Below are 15150 nucleotides of genomic sequence, written 5' to 3' on the forward strand. Positions count from 1 at the left end.
ACTAACCAATTTATTTGAGCATAAGCTTTCGTGAGCTACAGCTCACTTCATCGGATGCATACTGTGGAAACTGCAGAAGATATTATATACACAGAGACCATGAAACGATACCTATGTTGTCTGTATCTATACAAGTTTTTTCATGCAGTTGATAGATTTCCACTCCATACGGCTAAATGCAGTGCCTTGCATAATGACAGGTTTCAGAGTAACAGCCGTGTTAGTCTGTATTCGCAAAAAGAAAAGGAGGACTTGTGGCACCTTAGAGACTAACCAATTTATTTGAGCATAATTTGTGTGGCCGTAGCACCAAGGAGACCTAGTCGTGGACCAGGACCCCATTGTGCTAGGCGCCTTACAAACACAGAACAGCCAGATGGTCCCTGCCCCAAGGAGCTTGCAGTCTAAGAACAAGACAAGGGACAACAGCTGGAGACAGACAGACGAGGAAACAATGGGACACTACTCGTCAGCATGGTAGGTAGAGGTTTCAGCACATTGGCAGCCTAGCTGTTTTTCGTAGGCATCACTGCAAAGGAGAGTTTTGAGGTGCGAGCTGCAGATGGATTATGAGGTGGCCTGGCAGATGTTTATGCGGCCATCTCACGAGTGCCTGGAGCAGCCTGGGAGAGAGCAGGAAGGCAATACGTCGGCAATGGAGGCTAGCAGCATGGGCTCACCAAAGGCGAGCAGCGGCAGCTCGGTAACGAATGAGAAGAGGATAGGGAGGGTGGGAATCGACCATGAAGGGAGTTGAAAATGAAAACAAGCAGCTCATGTTTGAAGCGATAGAGAAGGGAGAAGGGCCGGATTAAGGCAGGGGCTTTACAGGCTGCAGACCAGGGCCCTGGCTCAAGGGGGCCTCGCAAAAATAAATCACAGGCAGCAATCTCTGGGCTGCTAAAAGGGGTGCTCAGGCAGGCTGTCTGCATGCCGTGGCCCCACACCACTCCCAGAAGCGGCTGGCTGCTGGCATGTCTCTGTGGCTGCCCCCCTCCCCTCAGGGGCCGCAGGAACGTGCCAGCAGCCAGCCGCTTCTGGGAGCAGTGTGGGGCTACGGCAGACAGACAGCCTGAGCCCTGCTGCTCCGCCGGCTGGGAGACACTTGTGGTAAGCGTCTCCCGGCCGGAGCCTGCACCTCGCACCCCCCCCTCCACCCCAACCCCCTGCCCCAGGTCAGAATCCCCTCCTGCACCCAAACTCCCTCCCAGACCCCACACCCCCTCCTGCACCCCAATCTCCTGCCCCAGCCCGGAGCCCCCTCCTGCACGCAAACTCCCTCACACCTCCCTCCTGCACCCCAATCCCCTGCCCCAGCCTCCTCCTGCACCAAACTGCCTCCCAGGAAAAAGACTTGTACACAGGGGCCCCACAAAATCTAATAGCCCCAAGCCCACAGGAGAGTTAATCTCGCCCTGGAAGGAGAGGCAGTGAAGGGATTCAAAGAGGAGGGTGGCGTGGTCAAAGAGACAGGCTAGGAAAATGAGCTTAGCCACAGCATCTAAATGGATATTAGTGGGGCAAGATCGCGTTTATCAAGGCCGGACAGAAGGACATGGCAGTTACCAACTTCTGTAAAGAATTTTTAGCTCTATGCCTTGTAGTGGGTCTAGGCTAGAAGGAAAAGAGCACAGAAGGGTAAGCATCTCCATGCAGGCTGATACTGGCTCCAAAAGTTCTAGAAATGTTAGTTTGTTGTGTCTCTCTTGTGCTTTATTTATTATTATTATTATTATTATTATTAATAATGCCTAGAGGCCCCATCATGCAAGGTGCAGTATCTACACACACAGCGGCAGAGAGTATCTGCACTAAGGAGACTAACGTCTAGAAAGAGAGGCGACAGCGTGACTTGCCCAAGGTCACACAGCGGGTCAGTGACAGAGCAGAGATTAGAACCCATGTCGTCTGATTCCCCGATACACACGGCCTCTCCAGAGAGCAACCAACATCATCGTGGGCCTAGGCAGGGAGAGGAGTAGCCTTCAGGAGTAAATATTGCTACTGGGCTCTTGGACAGGGGGTGACATCGCTCTGTGGCTCTGAGGGAGGGGCAGGAGCTTGCCTGCTGGGGGGACAGTGTGCTAGGGTGGTGCCATTGAAGGCACAGGATTATAGACTCAGCCCTTATCCCCTCCCCCTTTACTGTCTGTAACCCTTACGCCCACCCTGGGCAGGTCCCTACTCTAGGGTAAGAAGGAAGGGCCATGCTGGGGCCTTTTGTCTGGTGTGTGGGACCAGGGGCCATTCAGTGTCTGCATCATACAACGTTTGTAAATGTCACTGCCAGACAAAGGCAGGTGGTGAGGATCCTCCCCAGAGCCCCCTGCCCTTGCCCCGCTCCCAGGCACCGTCTGGAGCTTTAGGTTTCTTATGTATCCAGGGAGATTAGAATTTGCTCCCAGCGGTTCTGCTGGCGGCTGTAGGGTTCCATCCCTAGGCTCATGGGGCAGGAGGCCTTTGCCAGCTCACTGCCAGCAGATGAGCCAGACACTTGTCCTGGGAACACTTGTGCAGTGTGAAATACCTGGCCAGGATCTCAGCGAGGGAAACCTTAGCCCTGCCTCAGCCGAGCTGTGAGCAGAGAGGAGGCCGTCTAGGTCACTCACCTCCTCAGACGCCTCGTCGCATTTGATAATGACGGAAGCAGGGTCCTGTTCAGTGGAGAAGAATCCAGAGCAGTCTTTGACCAGCTGCAAGGGAGAGAAAAGAGACCTCAGCAGTAGAAGAACTCGAGGGACTGACGGAAACTGTTCTCGGTGAGATTCCCACGGCAAGAAAACTCTGGTAACTTTGGATCAGCATTTGTACCATGGGAAGCTGATCCCAGCCAGACCTTCCCCACTTTTGATATTCACCTCCTGCTATAACATGAGCGCACATTGTTTATAACATGGGTAAGAGTGGCCACACTGGGTCAGACCAATGGTCCGTCTAGCCCAGTATCCTGTCTTCCGACAGTGGCCAATGCCAAATGTTTCAAAGGGAATGAACAGAACAGGGTAATTATCGAGTGATCCAGCCCCAGCATCTGGCAGTGAGAGGCTTAGGGACACCCAGATCATGGGGCTGCATCCACGACCATCTTGGCTAATAGCCTATCTTCCGTCAATTTATCTAATTCTTTTTTCAATCCAGTTGTAGTCTGGCCTTCACGACATCTCTTGGCAATGAGTTCCACAGGTTAACTGTGCGCTGTGTGAAGAAGTGCTGCCTTTTGTTTGTTTCAAACCTGCTGCCTATTAATTTTCGTTGGGTGACCCCTGGCTCTTATGTTATAACACGTCCTTATTCACTTTCTCCACACCAGTCAAGATTTTATAGACCTCTCTCATATTCCCCCGAGTCATCTTTTTTCTGAGTTGAAAAATCCCAGTCTTTCTAATCTCTCCTATAGAAGCTGTTTCGGACCCTTTATCATTTTTGTTGCCCTTCTCTGTATCTGGCCAATTTTAAAGTATCTTTTTTGAGATGGGGCAACCAGAACTTCACACAGTATTCAAGGTGTGGGTGTCAGGATCTGTAATCAGAGTACAGTAGGAAAGGCACTGTACCATACCATCCTTCTTTCCTTCCGTTCTCTGCTTGAGACTCAGTCGTAAGAAATGTTAGTTTAAATGATGACCAAACAGAGCTGGAACAAAAAAATCAAACAGAAGATGAGATGCTACAAGACACATGTCGGACATGATTCAGCTTTTGCCTCTTTCAGCATCTCACTTCTACCTTCTCTCATCTATCTCTTATAATGGCTGTTTAGAATAAGCTGTTCTGTGCAGAATCCTTATCTCCATACTTCTCTGCACAATGCCTAGGACACTTGGAGCACTCCGGGTGACGTGCACCCTGGTGCAGGTGGTCAGCCCAACCCCATCAAAGTACTCAAAATAGGGCATAAGTGGAACTTTGGGATGCACTGATGTCACACTGGCCCCTTTGCCCATGGTCATTGCACTGTAGTTCATGCAATCTCACTTATGGGCCCATATTGGGCTTGGAGACCTGATAGAGCCTATCGGTCATCTCAACGTGTAGCTGTGCATTCAATGAGATAGACGAGAGGTGTAGATGTCTCCACGCACCCAGAGTTCCTTACTCTGTCTGGTTTGAATTCACATTAGTTGATGTTGCATTTCTCTGATGCCAGGCACACTGTCTCTTTAATGGAGAACATCAGCGGTTGGATAGTTTTAGAAGATGTGTGCTAAGAAGAAATTCAAGAAAAAGCAAAATAAATGCTTGTGGTCAACAACAAGGCACCAGGCTCCACTTTGGCTTTTATAATTATCTTTATTTTATGGCACATCATCATCCTGGAGGCCCCGAGCAGCACCAGAACCCCACTGTGCTAAGCACTGTTGAAAACCTGAAGAGAAGGCCCTTGCCTTAAAGAGATTACAGTCTCTGAAGAGCTAAGAGGAGTAAAAAATAGAAAGTACTTTTGTTAGCCATAGACCAAGGTTTTAGAAAGTGGCTGGTGATTTTGGGTGCTTTGAGTTTTTGGGTGCCCAATCTGAGCCTCCTTAAAGGGGCCTGTTTCTCAGAGGGTGGGAGCTCAACAAGTTGGGTCTTGGAAATCACTCGTCTCTTTCAAAATCTTGGCCCAAAGCTGACAGCTCTGACTCTGCATACGCAGAGAGAGCTGCTCTGCTGAGCAAGGGGTTGGCATGTTGGGGCACTCCCATTCTTCAAAGGAGGAGCAGCGTTTTACTTGAACTGAAGATAAAACTTGAACTGAAGATAAAAAAATGACTCTGGAAACTTTTGCAATCAACATCGGAGCAAGTGAATAGGCCATTGATGAAAAATTACATTAGTATAAGAACATTTGATATAGAATCATAGAATATCAGGGTTGGAAGGGACCTCAGGAGGTCATCTAGTCCAACCCCCTGCTCAAAGCAGGACCAATCCCCAACTAAATCATCCCAGCCAGGGCTTTTTCAAGCCTGACCTTAAAAATATCTAAGGAAGGAGATTCCACCACCTCCCTAGGTAACGCATTCCAGTGTTTCACCACCCTCCTAGTGAAAAAGTTTTTCCTAATATCCAACCTAAACCTCCCCCACTGCAATTTGAGACCATTACTCCTCGTTCTGTCATCAGCTACCACTGAGAACAGTCTAGATCCATCCTCTTTGGAACCCCCTTTCAGGTAGTTGAAAGCAGCTATCAAATCCCCCCTCATTCTTCTCTTCCCCAGACTAAACAATCCCAGTTCCCTCAGCCTCTCCCTATAAGTCATGTGTTCCAGTCCCCTAATCATTTTTGTTGCCCTCCGCTGGACTCTCTCCAATTTTTCCACATCCTTCTTGTAGTGTGGGGCCCAAAACTGGACACAGTACTCCAGATGAGGCCTCACCAATGTCGAATAGAGGGGAACGATCACGTCCCTCGATCTGCTGGCAATGCCTCTACTTATACATCCCAAAATGCCATTGGCCTTCTTGGCAACAAGGGCACACTGTTGACTCATATCCAGCTTCTCGTCCATGTAACCCCTAGGTCCTTTTCTGCAGAACCGCTGCCGAGCCATTCGGTCCCTAGTCTGTAGCGGTGCATGGGATTCTTCCAGCCTAAGTGCAGGACTCTGCACTTGTCCTTGTTGAACCTCCTCAGATTTCTTTTGGCCCAATCCTCTAATTTGTCTAGGGCCCTCTGTATCCTATCCCTACCCTCCAGCGTATCTACCTCTCCTCCCAGTTTCGTGTCCTCTGCAAACTTGCTGAGGGTGCAATCCACACCATCCTCCAGATCATTTATGAAGATATTGAACAAAACCGGCCCGAGGACCGACCCTTGGGGCACTCCACTTGATACCGGCTGCCAACTAGACACGGAGCCATTGATCACTACCCATTGAGCCCGACAATCTAGCCAACTTTCTGTCCACCTTATAGTCCATTCATCTAGCCCATACTTCTTTAACTTGCTGGCAAGAATACTGTGGGAGACCGTGTCAAAAGCTTTGCTTACGTCAAGGAACAACACATCCACCGCTTTCCCCTCATCCAGAGAGCCTATATTATAAGCTCATTTTGGTTGCAAGGTATCCCTCTGGGCTTCGGTTTTCCCATCTACAAGGGGGTTAATAATTATAGCTGGCTGGAAAACTAGAATTGCATTTCACACAAAAATCAAAGTTTTGTATGTTTTTTCATTCCATATTGAAACAAAACCAAGGCATTTCAATTTTTTTTTGCAAAAACCTCCAGCCTAATGAACTTCACTCTTCAGATTTTCCCCCCGCATGTTCACCTAGATTACCCTGAGCTTTATTTTATTTATTTTCAGTTTTATTCCAGTTGGATGCACCTACTTTCCTCTGAGTCTCTCCCTAATCCACTGTGCTAGTCCTGAACCCCAGCCACTGCATAATTTACCATCCTTTCTCACCCAAGTAACAGTCCCCTTGAAGAACTAGCCCTTCATGCTCAGTTCCTGTACTCTGTGGGCCAGACACAGACAGACCTGCACCGGGAGGGGCTCCACTCACAGATCTGACTGCGGACGCATCTCTAATTGCACCATGTGGGCACTGCAGGAGATTTGAACCTTCAAGGTCTCGAGGCTTGATCTAAAGCTCATTGAAGTCGCTGGCCAGACTCCCACTGATTTCAACAGGCTTTGGATCAGGCCCTTGCTGACTTGTGCCCTTTTTGCTCACATGGTTTCCCTTGGGATAAAAACAAAACTTCATCTTAATTTAAGTGATGGACTGAACATCAAATCAGGGAGAAGAGCTTAAAAGGTGAAAAAGACAAACCGAAAGGCTGTCTTCTCCCTCAGCTCAGCGTCTGCTGCTAAGCAGTGGAAGTGGTGGCTGCTGTGGCCACAGTGACCCACCAACATGACCAGGAAGCCTTTCTCCATCCAGTGCTGGGAAGGGCCATCCTATCACCCCACTAGGATACCCCCTGTTTGTTACTCTGACCTTGGGAAATTTGTTCTTTGTGCACTTGGGTTTTTCCCATAAGCTGTCGCTTCCTTCTGCGGAAAATATCTGTTGGCAAATATGCTAATGCAAGCAGAGGTGGGAACTCAGAACTGATGAAATCCTCTGTATAGGCTGCACATCCCATGTTCACTTCCAGTTTCTTGAGGACAACAGCCCTTATGGCTCTCTGGCAGGCAAACCCACTGCTAGGTAGATATCTCACTGCACCCCCTGTGCTAGTGATCATCCTGCTGCAAATTTACCAAAATAGGCTTCCTAATTGAAATCAGCTCATGATCCTCAGCTCATGTAAATGAGAACAGCTGTTAAAGTTAATGGATATACAGGCCTTTATACCAACAGGGAAATTAGCCCATAATGAGAATCACTGGTAAAGTGGAGGAACTAAGTGTATTTGGAAGCTGCATGCAAAGTATCTGATTGATAGGGAGATGCAGGAAGGTTGGTCCAAATTACAGAAGCTGCAGAGAAGAAGGTTCTTGCGCTAACAGTGATGTGGCTGTGAGGAGAGGCACAGAAGAGGGAGGTTCTGTGGAGGGCTGGCTGGAAAACAACTGTTCAATTTTGTGAAAAATGTTGAGATTTGGACAGTTGTTTTCTTTCCCTTGTCAAATAAAAACAAAACCTTTAATTTTGTTTTGCAAAAAAGTGAGTAAGAGTGCCCCACCCCAGCATAGCTAAGAGCCCAGTGGTTAGAGCTGGGACATAGAAGACCAGGTTCATATCTGTGCTCAGTCTGAATTACTCCACATGTCGGCTACTCTTATTCTGCTGTAGGAGTGTCTTTTTCCAAACTAGCCTAATCCACTTTGGAAGTGGACTAAGCTAAACCAGAGTCCAACAGAGTTATTCCAGAATCACTATTCCACTTTAAATTGACACCCTAATTTATTCCAGACTATTTTACATGTGTGGACAAGCCATACAGCCTTCTTTAATATCCACATCAGCTCTGCTGCTTACAGTGAATTGAACTGATGGGTATATATTGCCTCTTGTTAATCCCTTTCCCTTAACCTCTGCCTACTTGGATTGTGAGTGTCTCACAGCAGGGACTGTTTTGTATGTGTGTTTAGAAACTACCTAGCCCATAGTGAGCACCTCCAGAAATCAGCCAAGGATAATAACAACCAGGGTGCAGACTAGGTACAGGAGTCTAGCATCAGAGGGCAGCGATTCCCCGTTGACCTGCCCTATGAGTTCAAGCAGCATGGAATATACACAGGACAGAAAGGGATCCCCAGGTCACTCACACAGTCTGGCTGCGGCTCAGCTTCCAGGAACTGACAGGCCAGTGTTGTGCCTGGCTCTTGCTTGTAAATGCCAATGGAGGGGGAAAGAGACCCTCATGGGTTGTGTGAAAGTAGAATGAATTATATTGAAATTATAATTCATTAAAGAAATGCTACTTGAAGGGTTTGTTGAAATATAGTTGTCAGGAAGAGAAACATTAAGGAGTGTGAGACAATGGGTCCTCAAACTAATTAATTTAGAGCTCCTACTGAGCTAGGAGATTGGTAAACCTTAGTATGCAAGTAAGATATGTACGTATATTTGTCAGTTTCTGCTTCCTTTTGTCTCTTATGTTAAATTGGCTTTGGCTTAGCTGTATAAATAAGTTATCTTGAGCCTCAGAGAGGGGCTCACATATCTGGGTGCATTGGCAAAGCGCTTTGCTAATAAACAGAGTGGGCTGACAAATTATGTGAGTCCTGAATCTGACTTTGACAGTTGGCAGAGGGAGTGATGATGGCACGGGGGTGCTGTGACCACCTGTGACAAAGTGGGACTGTTCTTAAGGTTTCCTCTGAATAGTGTGGGGGGTGCCTCAGTTTCCCCTATGCAGTTCTTAAGTATCTAGGTGGTGGGATAAGGGTGTATGATCGTTGCAGAGCCCTAGAGGGCAGGTGTGTGCAGGGGTCTGGACACAGAGAATGGCCGACACCCTGTTTCCTGGCAACTGATGGCCTGGGCCCTTCCCCCCTGCAAGGTGAGAGCTAAAGGGTTGGAGAACAAAGGGATCAGGTGACCTCCTGGCCTGGGAAAGGGACAAAGCCCAGAGGAGGAGGGGCTGGAGGGAGTTTCAGTTTGGGGCTGGCTGGGACATGGAGTGAAGTGCAGACGTGGTTGTCTGGCTCACTGCGCCCCAAAATGGACCCAGCTGAGGGGTCCTGTTCTCTGCACCAACAAGCTCTGGTTTAGACCATGTTCCTGTCGTCTAATAAACCTTCTGTTTTACTGGCTGGCTGAGAGTCACGTCTGACTGCGGAGTTGGGGGGCAGGACCCTCTGGCTTCCCCAGGACCCCACCTGGGCGGACCCTCTGGGGGAAGCACACGGAGGGGCAGAAGATGCTGAATGCTCCGAGGTCAGACCTAGGAGGGTGGAAGCTGTGTGAGCTTTGTGTCCTGAAGACAGTCTGCTCACAGAAAGGAGACTTCCCCAGAGTCCTGACTGGTTTCATAGGGAGCAGTTCCAGAGCATCGCCCGGGGACCCCATGACACCACCCCGACGATCAGCAGGACTTTCAGGCAGGTTTCCATCCTGTGCCCTGTGGGATTCAGTGCAAGCTGGGTGGGCAGCCCTGTCCCTCCTCTGTATGGGCTAGTGCCTCATTGGCTGCCTGCTCCGGTCCTGCCTTAACCAGTGGCTTTTCTCCCTCCATCTGCAGGATATTTCCATTGGCCACCCTGCCAGGGCAGGCACAGAGGGGAGATCGGTCAGGGCAAAAGGAGGGATTTTTAATTTAAATTGCTGAAATTGTGTGCACCAATTGCTAAATAATGCACGATGGGGGGTGGGGGAGGAGGGTGGCCAGGGGCCTCTGTTGGGGAAGGCTGGGGTACATGTCTTAATTCTGTTGGGCCAGGTCCTCAGCTGCTATAAATTGCCATTGGCTTTCACAGATCTATGCTGATTTATGTCATCTGAAGACATACACCTATGAAGTCCAGATAGCCAGAGCTTTACCCATCCACTCTCAGTCCGAAATTCCTCTCGAGCCAATTGGCAGCCACTGGACGCTGTTTCTGATGGTACCACTCATAAATCCAAGGGAATGTACAGTGCAGTGACAGTGGATAAGCACACGCTGGACTGCTCCCGACAGGCCATTTTCCAGGGTTTCATGCCTTTGTGTCCCAAGTGATGGGGCTCCCCTGTCACCAAGAATCTGAGACATCTCACTATCAGGCGGTCTCCCTAGCTGACTTTTCTCTTTCTTTATTTTATGACATTTCTGCCATATCCCACCTTTACAAACATATCCCCCTCGCTTTGTGTGAACCCCTCTGCCATTGTGTCCTCCCTCAGACATCCCTTAGGCCAGCAATCTGTGTTTAGCTCTTTTAGTCTTTACTCATGGGTTGATCCCTCCACCTCCCTGGTCGGGTTGGCTGCTGTTCTCTGAATTCCTCCCCAGTTGGTCAGTCCCTTTCTGGAGGCAAGATGCCCAGAGCCAAAAGGAGAACCCTAAGGCCTGATCCTGCTGACCCTTATGCAACGAGTCTATTCAGGTCAGTAAAGTTACTCATGCGCTAAGCTTCTGTAGAGCCCCTGAGGGAGGTACGGTTACCTCTCTACTCTCTGACAACATGGCTTCCCGTAGACATCCCCAAATTTGCACTGGCTCTTTTCTTCTCTTCCAGATTATTAATGAAGCTGTTTACAATAAGTCTGAGCCTCGCATCAAACCATAACGTGTCCCATTAGACAGACCCCACAACCTCATGCCCTATTTCTTCCTTATTTACAATTGACCAATTTTCAGTGCACGTGGCTGTGTCCCTACCCAAGCCAATTTGAATTAGTTTTGAGAGTCAGATTTCTTGAGACAGTTTCAAATGCTTTATCGAAAGCCAGTTATATCCCATTGACCACTTCCTCTTCATCCACTGGTCCTGCAGTTCTGTCAAGCACAGCAATCAAACTATCAGATCTCTTCTTCTATGTGATTAGAGCACATTCTCTCTGTGTCCTCTGAGTGGGGCTTTCCCAATACTTTCCCTCCTACATAAAATACAGTAAATAGTGTGGACGGTATTCCTGGCTGTGAAGTCCCCTTCATCAGGATTCTGCTGCGGGATAAGACCAGGAAGTCTCAGGATTCTTTCTTCAGCTCATTTCCTGCACATTCTGGCTGACTGTTTAGCTACAGTTTTGTAATCCAGGCAGGACGGACGGGGTTTGTAATTGAGAATTCCATCCCTCCCTGTGCGGTTTGTGAATTAAAACTGGTGCCAAGCAGAGTTTGGCAGCAGTGCGTTCATACCACTTGCTTCTCTATCAGTGGGTTGCTGAAATGCTAGAAGTTTTGGACGTGTCTTATAATACTCCCCTATTAGCCTGTCGGATCCTTGAGTCATGCTTTTCTTTAATCCACTTATTATTGTTGTTTGTTATGATTACTTCTTTGTATTATTGTGACACCTTAATCACAAAACCATCCTTTCTCTAGCCCAACTTTCACCCTCAGCCCCAGGAGTGTCTCTTGCATGTGCCCCTCTGGGGCTCAGGTTAGATGCAGAGTAGCACTTGAATCATAGTTTGGATGCTGATAATTGAATTTGGCCAATGATTTGCAAAATCTGTCGACTCCTTCTCTGACTTCAGGCAAGTCACTTCATCTCTCTGTTCCACATCTATACATAATGATCCTTCTTTTCTCTCACTCTTCGTCTGAATTGCCTGTTTAGACTGTAAGCCCATAAAGGTAAGTTCTCTTTCTATCTGTATGTACAGCGCCTAGCGCAATAGGGCCCTGATCTTGGCTCAACCTGTAGGTGCTAGTGTCATGTAAAATAATCAGAAGAATGAGATGCATGGTGGTGGAGAATCTGGCTCCAGTCTTTAGTTTCTGGCGCTCTACTGAATAGTGGTTGCTCTGAGAGTCCCATTTAGCACTGCTCAGCCAAGGGGCCTGCAAACATTTGCAATCTCCTTCTTGCATGTGAATCTGTCAAATGTCTCCCTGCTTTCTCCTTGCAGGTCTCCAGCACAAACCTGATCACTGACCACTGCTTATCCTAGAACTCCAGCTTAACTGAAATTTGGAGGTGTCGTCCTCTAGGTTTGCCTTGTGTTGACAGGGTGTCTGCACTAAATTCTGAATTTCCAAGCATGCAGCACAGGCTCCTCCAGCTCCAGCCCTTGCTGGCCTTAGGAAACTGACCAGCATTTATCCTTCATTGCAGTCCAGGTCCCTCAAGCAGCCTCTTTCTTCAGACTTCGCTGGTATAGCTTCGCTGGTCCTCTGCATGTGGAGGGCAGCTGCCTCCTTCGCTGCCTTTGGGGAGGCTATCCCCCGGCTCCGTCCCTTCTGCCCATGCCCTCCCCACAGCCAGAGCCCTGAGACTCCTTCCTCCCCCCTGTGGCTGGAGCCACAAGGCCCCGCCCCCCCAGCCCCAGAGAAGCGTGCCCCCCCTCGGCCGCAGGAGTCCTGGGCCAGCCGCAGCCCCAAGGCCCCCCCACTGCCGCCGCCTGGCAGAGCCCCGGACTGGTCTCCCCGCCCCAGGGAAAAGCGTCTGTTAGAAGATGCTTTTGATATGCCCCATGCAGGGTCTGGGGTGGCCGAGGAGGCAGTATGGGGCATAATAAAGCAAAAACTTCACCACCAAACCCGCAACCAGGGGTCCCGTGGCTGCAGCAGCGCCGGGGGAAGTAGAGCCTCCCATGACCTATTGTACCCGCCGCCCATGCATGCCACCCGTACTTCTGCGCTGCTGCCTTCAGAGCTGTGCGGCTGGAGCGTGGTGGCTGCTGGCCGAGGGCCCAGCTCTGCAGGCAGCAGTGCAGAAGTAAGGGTAGGGTGGCAATACTATACCATGCCACCCTTACTTCTGCGCTGCGGCTGGCGGTGGCGCTGCCTTCAGAGCTGGGCTCCTGGCTAGCAGCCGCGGCTCTCCGGCCACCCAGTTCTGAAGGCAGCGCCGCCCCCAGCCGCAGAGCAGAAGTGTGGCAATACTGCGGTTCCCCTAAAATAACCTTGTGACCCCCCCCCCCTCCCCACAGGCCCTTTTGGGTCAGGACTCCTACAGTTAAAACACCATGAAATTTCAGATTTAAATATCTGAAATCATGAAATGTATGATTTTTAAAATCCTATGACCATGAAATTGACCAAAACAGACTGTGAATTTGGTAGGGCCCTACTTATCAGGCTCTGGTTTATTTAGAGGCAAAGTTAAGTGGCGTTAATCACGGAATTGTAAGACTGGAAGGGACCTTGAGAGGTCATCTAGTCCAGTCCCCTGCACTCAGGACAGGACTAAATATTACCTAGACCATCCCTGACAGGTGTTTGTCTAACCTGCTCTTAAAAGTCTCCGATGATGGAGGTTCCACAACCTCCCTAGGCAATTTATTCCAGTGTTTAACCACCCTGTGACACTGTATCTCAAGGGAACACCCTGCACCCCCATGTTCATCCTTATGATATGATTGTGTGGTATCCAATGCAAAGTTTGCAAAAAGAAAAGGAGTACTTGTGGCACCTTAGAGACTAACCAATTTATTTGAGCATGAGCTTTCGTGAGCTACAGCTCACTTCATCGGATGCATACTGTGGAAACTGCAGAAGACATTATATACACAGAGACCATGAAACAATACCTCCTCCCACCCCACTCTCCTGCTGGTAATAGCTTATCTAAAGTGATCATCAAGTTGGGCCATTTCCAGCACAAATCCAGGTTTTCTCACCCTCCGCCCCCCCCCCCCCACACACACACAAACTCACTCTCCTGCTGGTAATAGCCCATCCAAAGTGACCACTCTCTTCACAAAGTGTATGATAATCAAGGTGGGCCATTTCCTGCACAAATCCAGGTTCTCTCACCCCCTCATGCAAAGTTTGTCATGTCAGGTGTCTTTGGAAGGCTCATGATGCACTGAGCATTGTTGTTATAGTAATGTTATAGGTTGTAATTTCATGTATATAGTTATGAGGCTGAAAATGTGTCCTCATGGCTTAAAACAAGCCCAGGCAAAACTCACCAGGAACAGTTCACACCTCATCAGGGCATGTATGGGACAAACCCAGCCCAGCCTCACAGCAACAAAGGACACTGGCCTAGGCAGCAACAAAGGATCTGTTGGACTCTCGAGTGAGTCACCCCCCTTCCTTTGGATAGTTTGGGACTACGATGAGGTCATGCTCACCTGAAGTGGAGGGGCAAAGCCAAGAGGGAAGAAAGAACATGATAAAAGGGAGACACCTTTGCCATGCTCTTCCTCTCTTTTCCACCTCCACCTACAGACATCACCACCAAGTGACTGAAGCGTTGCTCAAAGGGGAGAGCCTGGCTGAAGGGCAACAGCCAGCCTGTGGTGAGAAGCATCTATGTTTGTAAGGGCACTGAAAGTGTTAAGATCAGCTTAGAATGCATTTTGCTTTTATTTCATTTGACCAAATCTGACTTGTTGCGCTTTGACTTATAATCACTTAAAATCTTCCTTTGTGGTGTGACAGGGTCCGGCCAGATGGCTACAGGAGAGTGACAGAAGGCGGATATATCAGCCCCAGGTTAAGTAGGTTCCTTTCCCCTGGATAAGGTAACAGGGAAGGTTCCAGAACACCTGATCACTGGTTGTGTGATTTGTTCTCCACTCCCAGACAGGGTAGAAAGTCGAAAAGGGAAAGGAGGGCATTGATACAAGCCACGGCTGCCCAGCAGGAGGCTACCCGTGTCCAGGCAGCCGCCCAACAGGAGGCAGTGTGGCTGCAGCAAGAGACTAATCGCCTGCTGATGGACCAGGCTGCTCAAGACCGGGCTATGTTGCGGGAACTGGTAAATCATTTAAAGGCCCTTACGGAGATGAACCACGGCCATGATGGGACGTGGATCATACGGGCCAGCAATTGCCTGCAGAAAATGATGGGGGAGGATGACATAGAGGTATATCTCCTGGCCTTTGAGAGGACAGCCCTACCCGGAGGCCTGGCCTTGAGATCAGTGGTCTGGCATCCTCACCCCATTCCTGTGTGGGGAGGCCCAGAAGGCCTACTATGATCTGCCTGAAGACTACCCCCAGCTGAAAGCAGAGATCCTGGCCAGATCTGGGGTAACGACCGCAGTGCGGAGCCCAGCGGTATCACGAGTGAAGTTACCAGGAAAACAAAACCCCGCTGTCCCAATTGTTTGATATCATCCATCTCGCACGAAAGTGGTTACGAACTGAGTCCCGGAGTCCAG

The 15150-nt window shown here is 49.3% G+C and overlaps 1 pseudogene; it reads right to left on the reverse strand.

The window, feature by feature from the left end:
* Nucleotides 1-590: 590 nt before the first annotated feature.
* Nucleotides 591-14787, reverse strand: LOC102946196 (annotated as a pseudogene).
* Between the last annotated feature and the right edge of the window lie 363 nt (nucleotides 14788-15150).

The sequence above is a fragment of the Chelonia mydas genome, chromosome 2 (assembly GCF_015237465.2).
Source record: "Chelonia mydas isolate rCheMyd1 chromosome 2, rCheMyd1.pri.v2, whole genome shotgun sequence".
Taxonomy (NCBI): Eukaryota; Metazoa; Chordata; order Testudines; family Cheloniidae; genus Chelonia; species Chelonia mydas.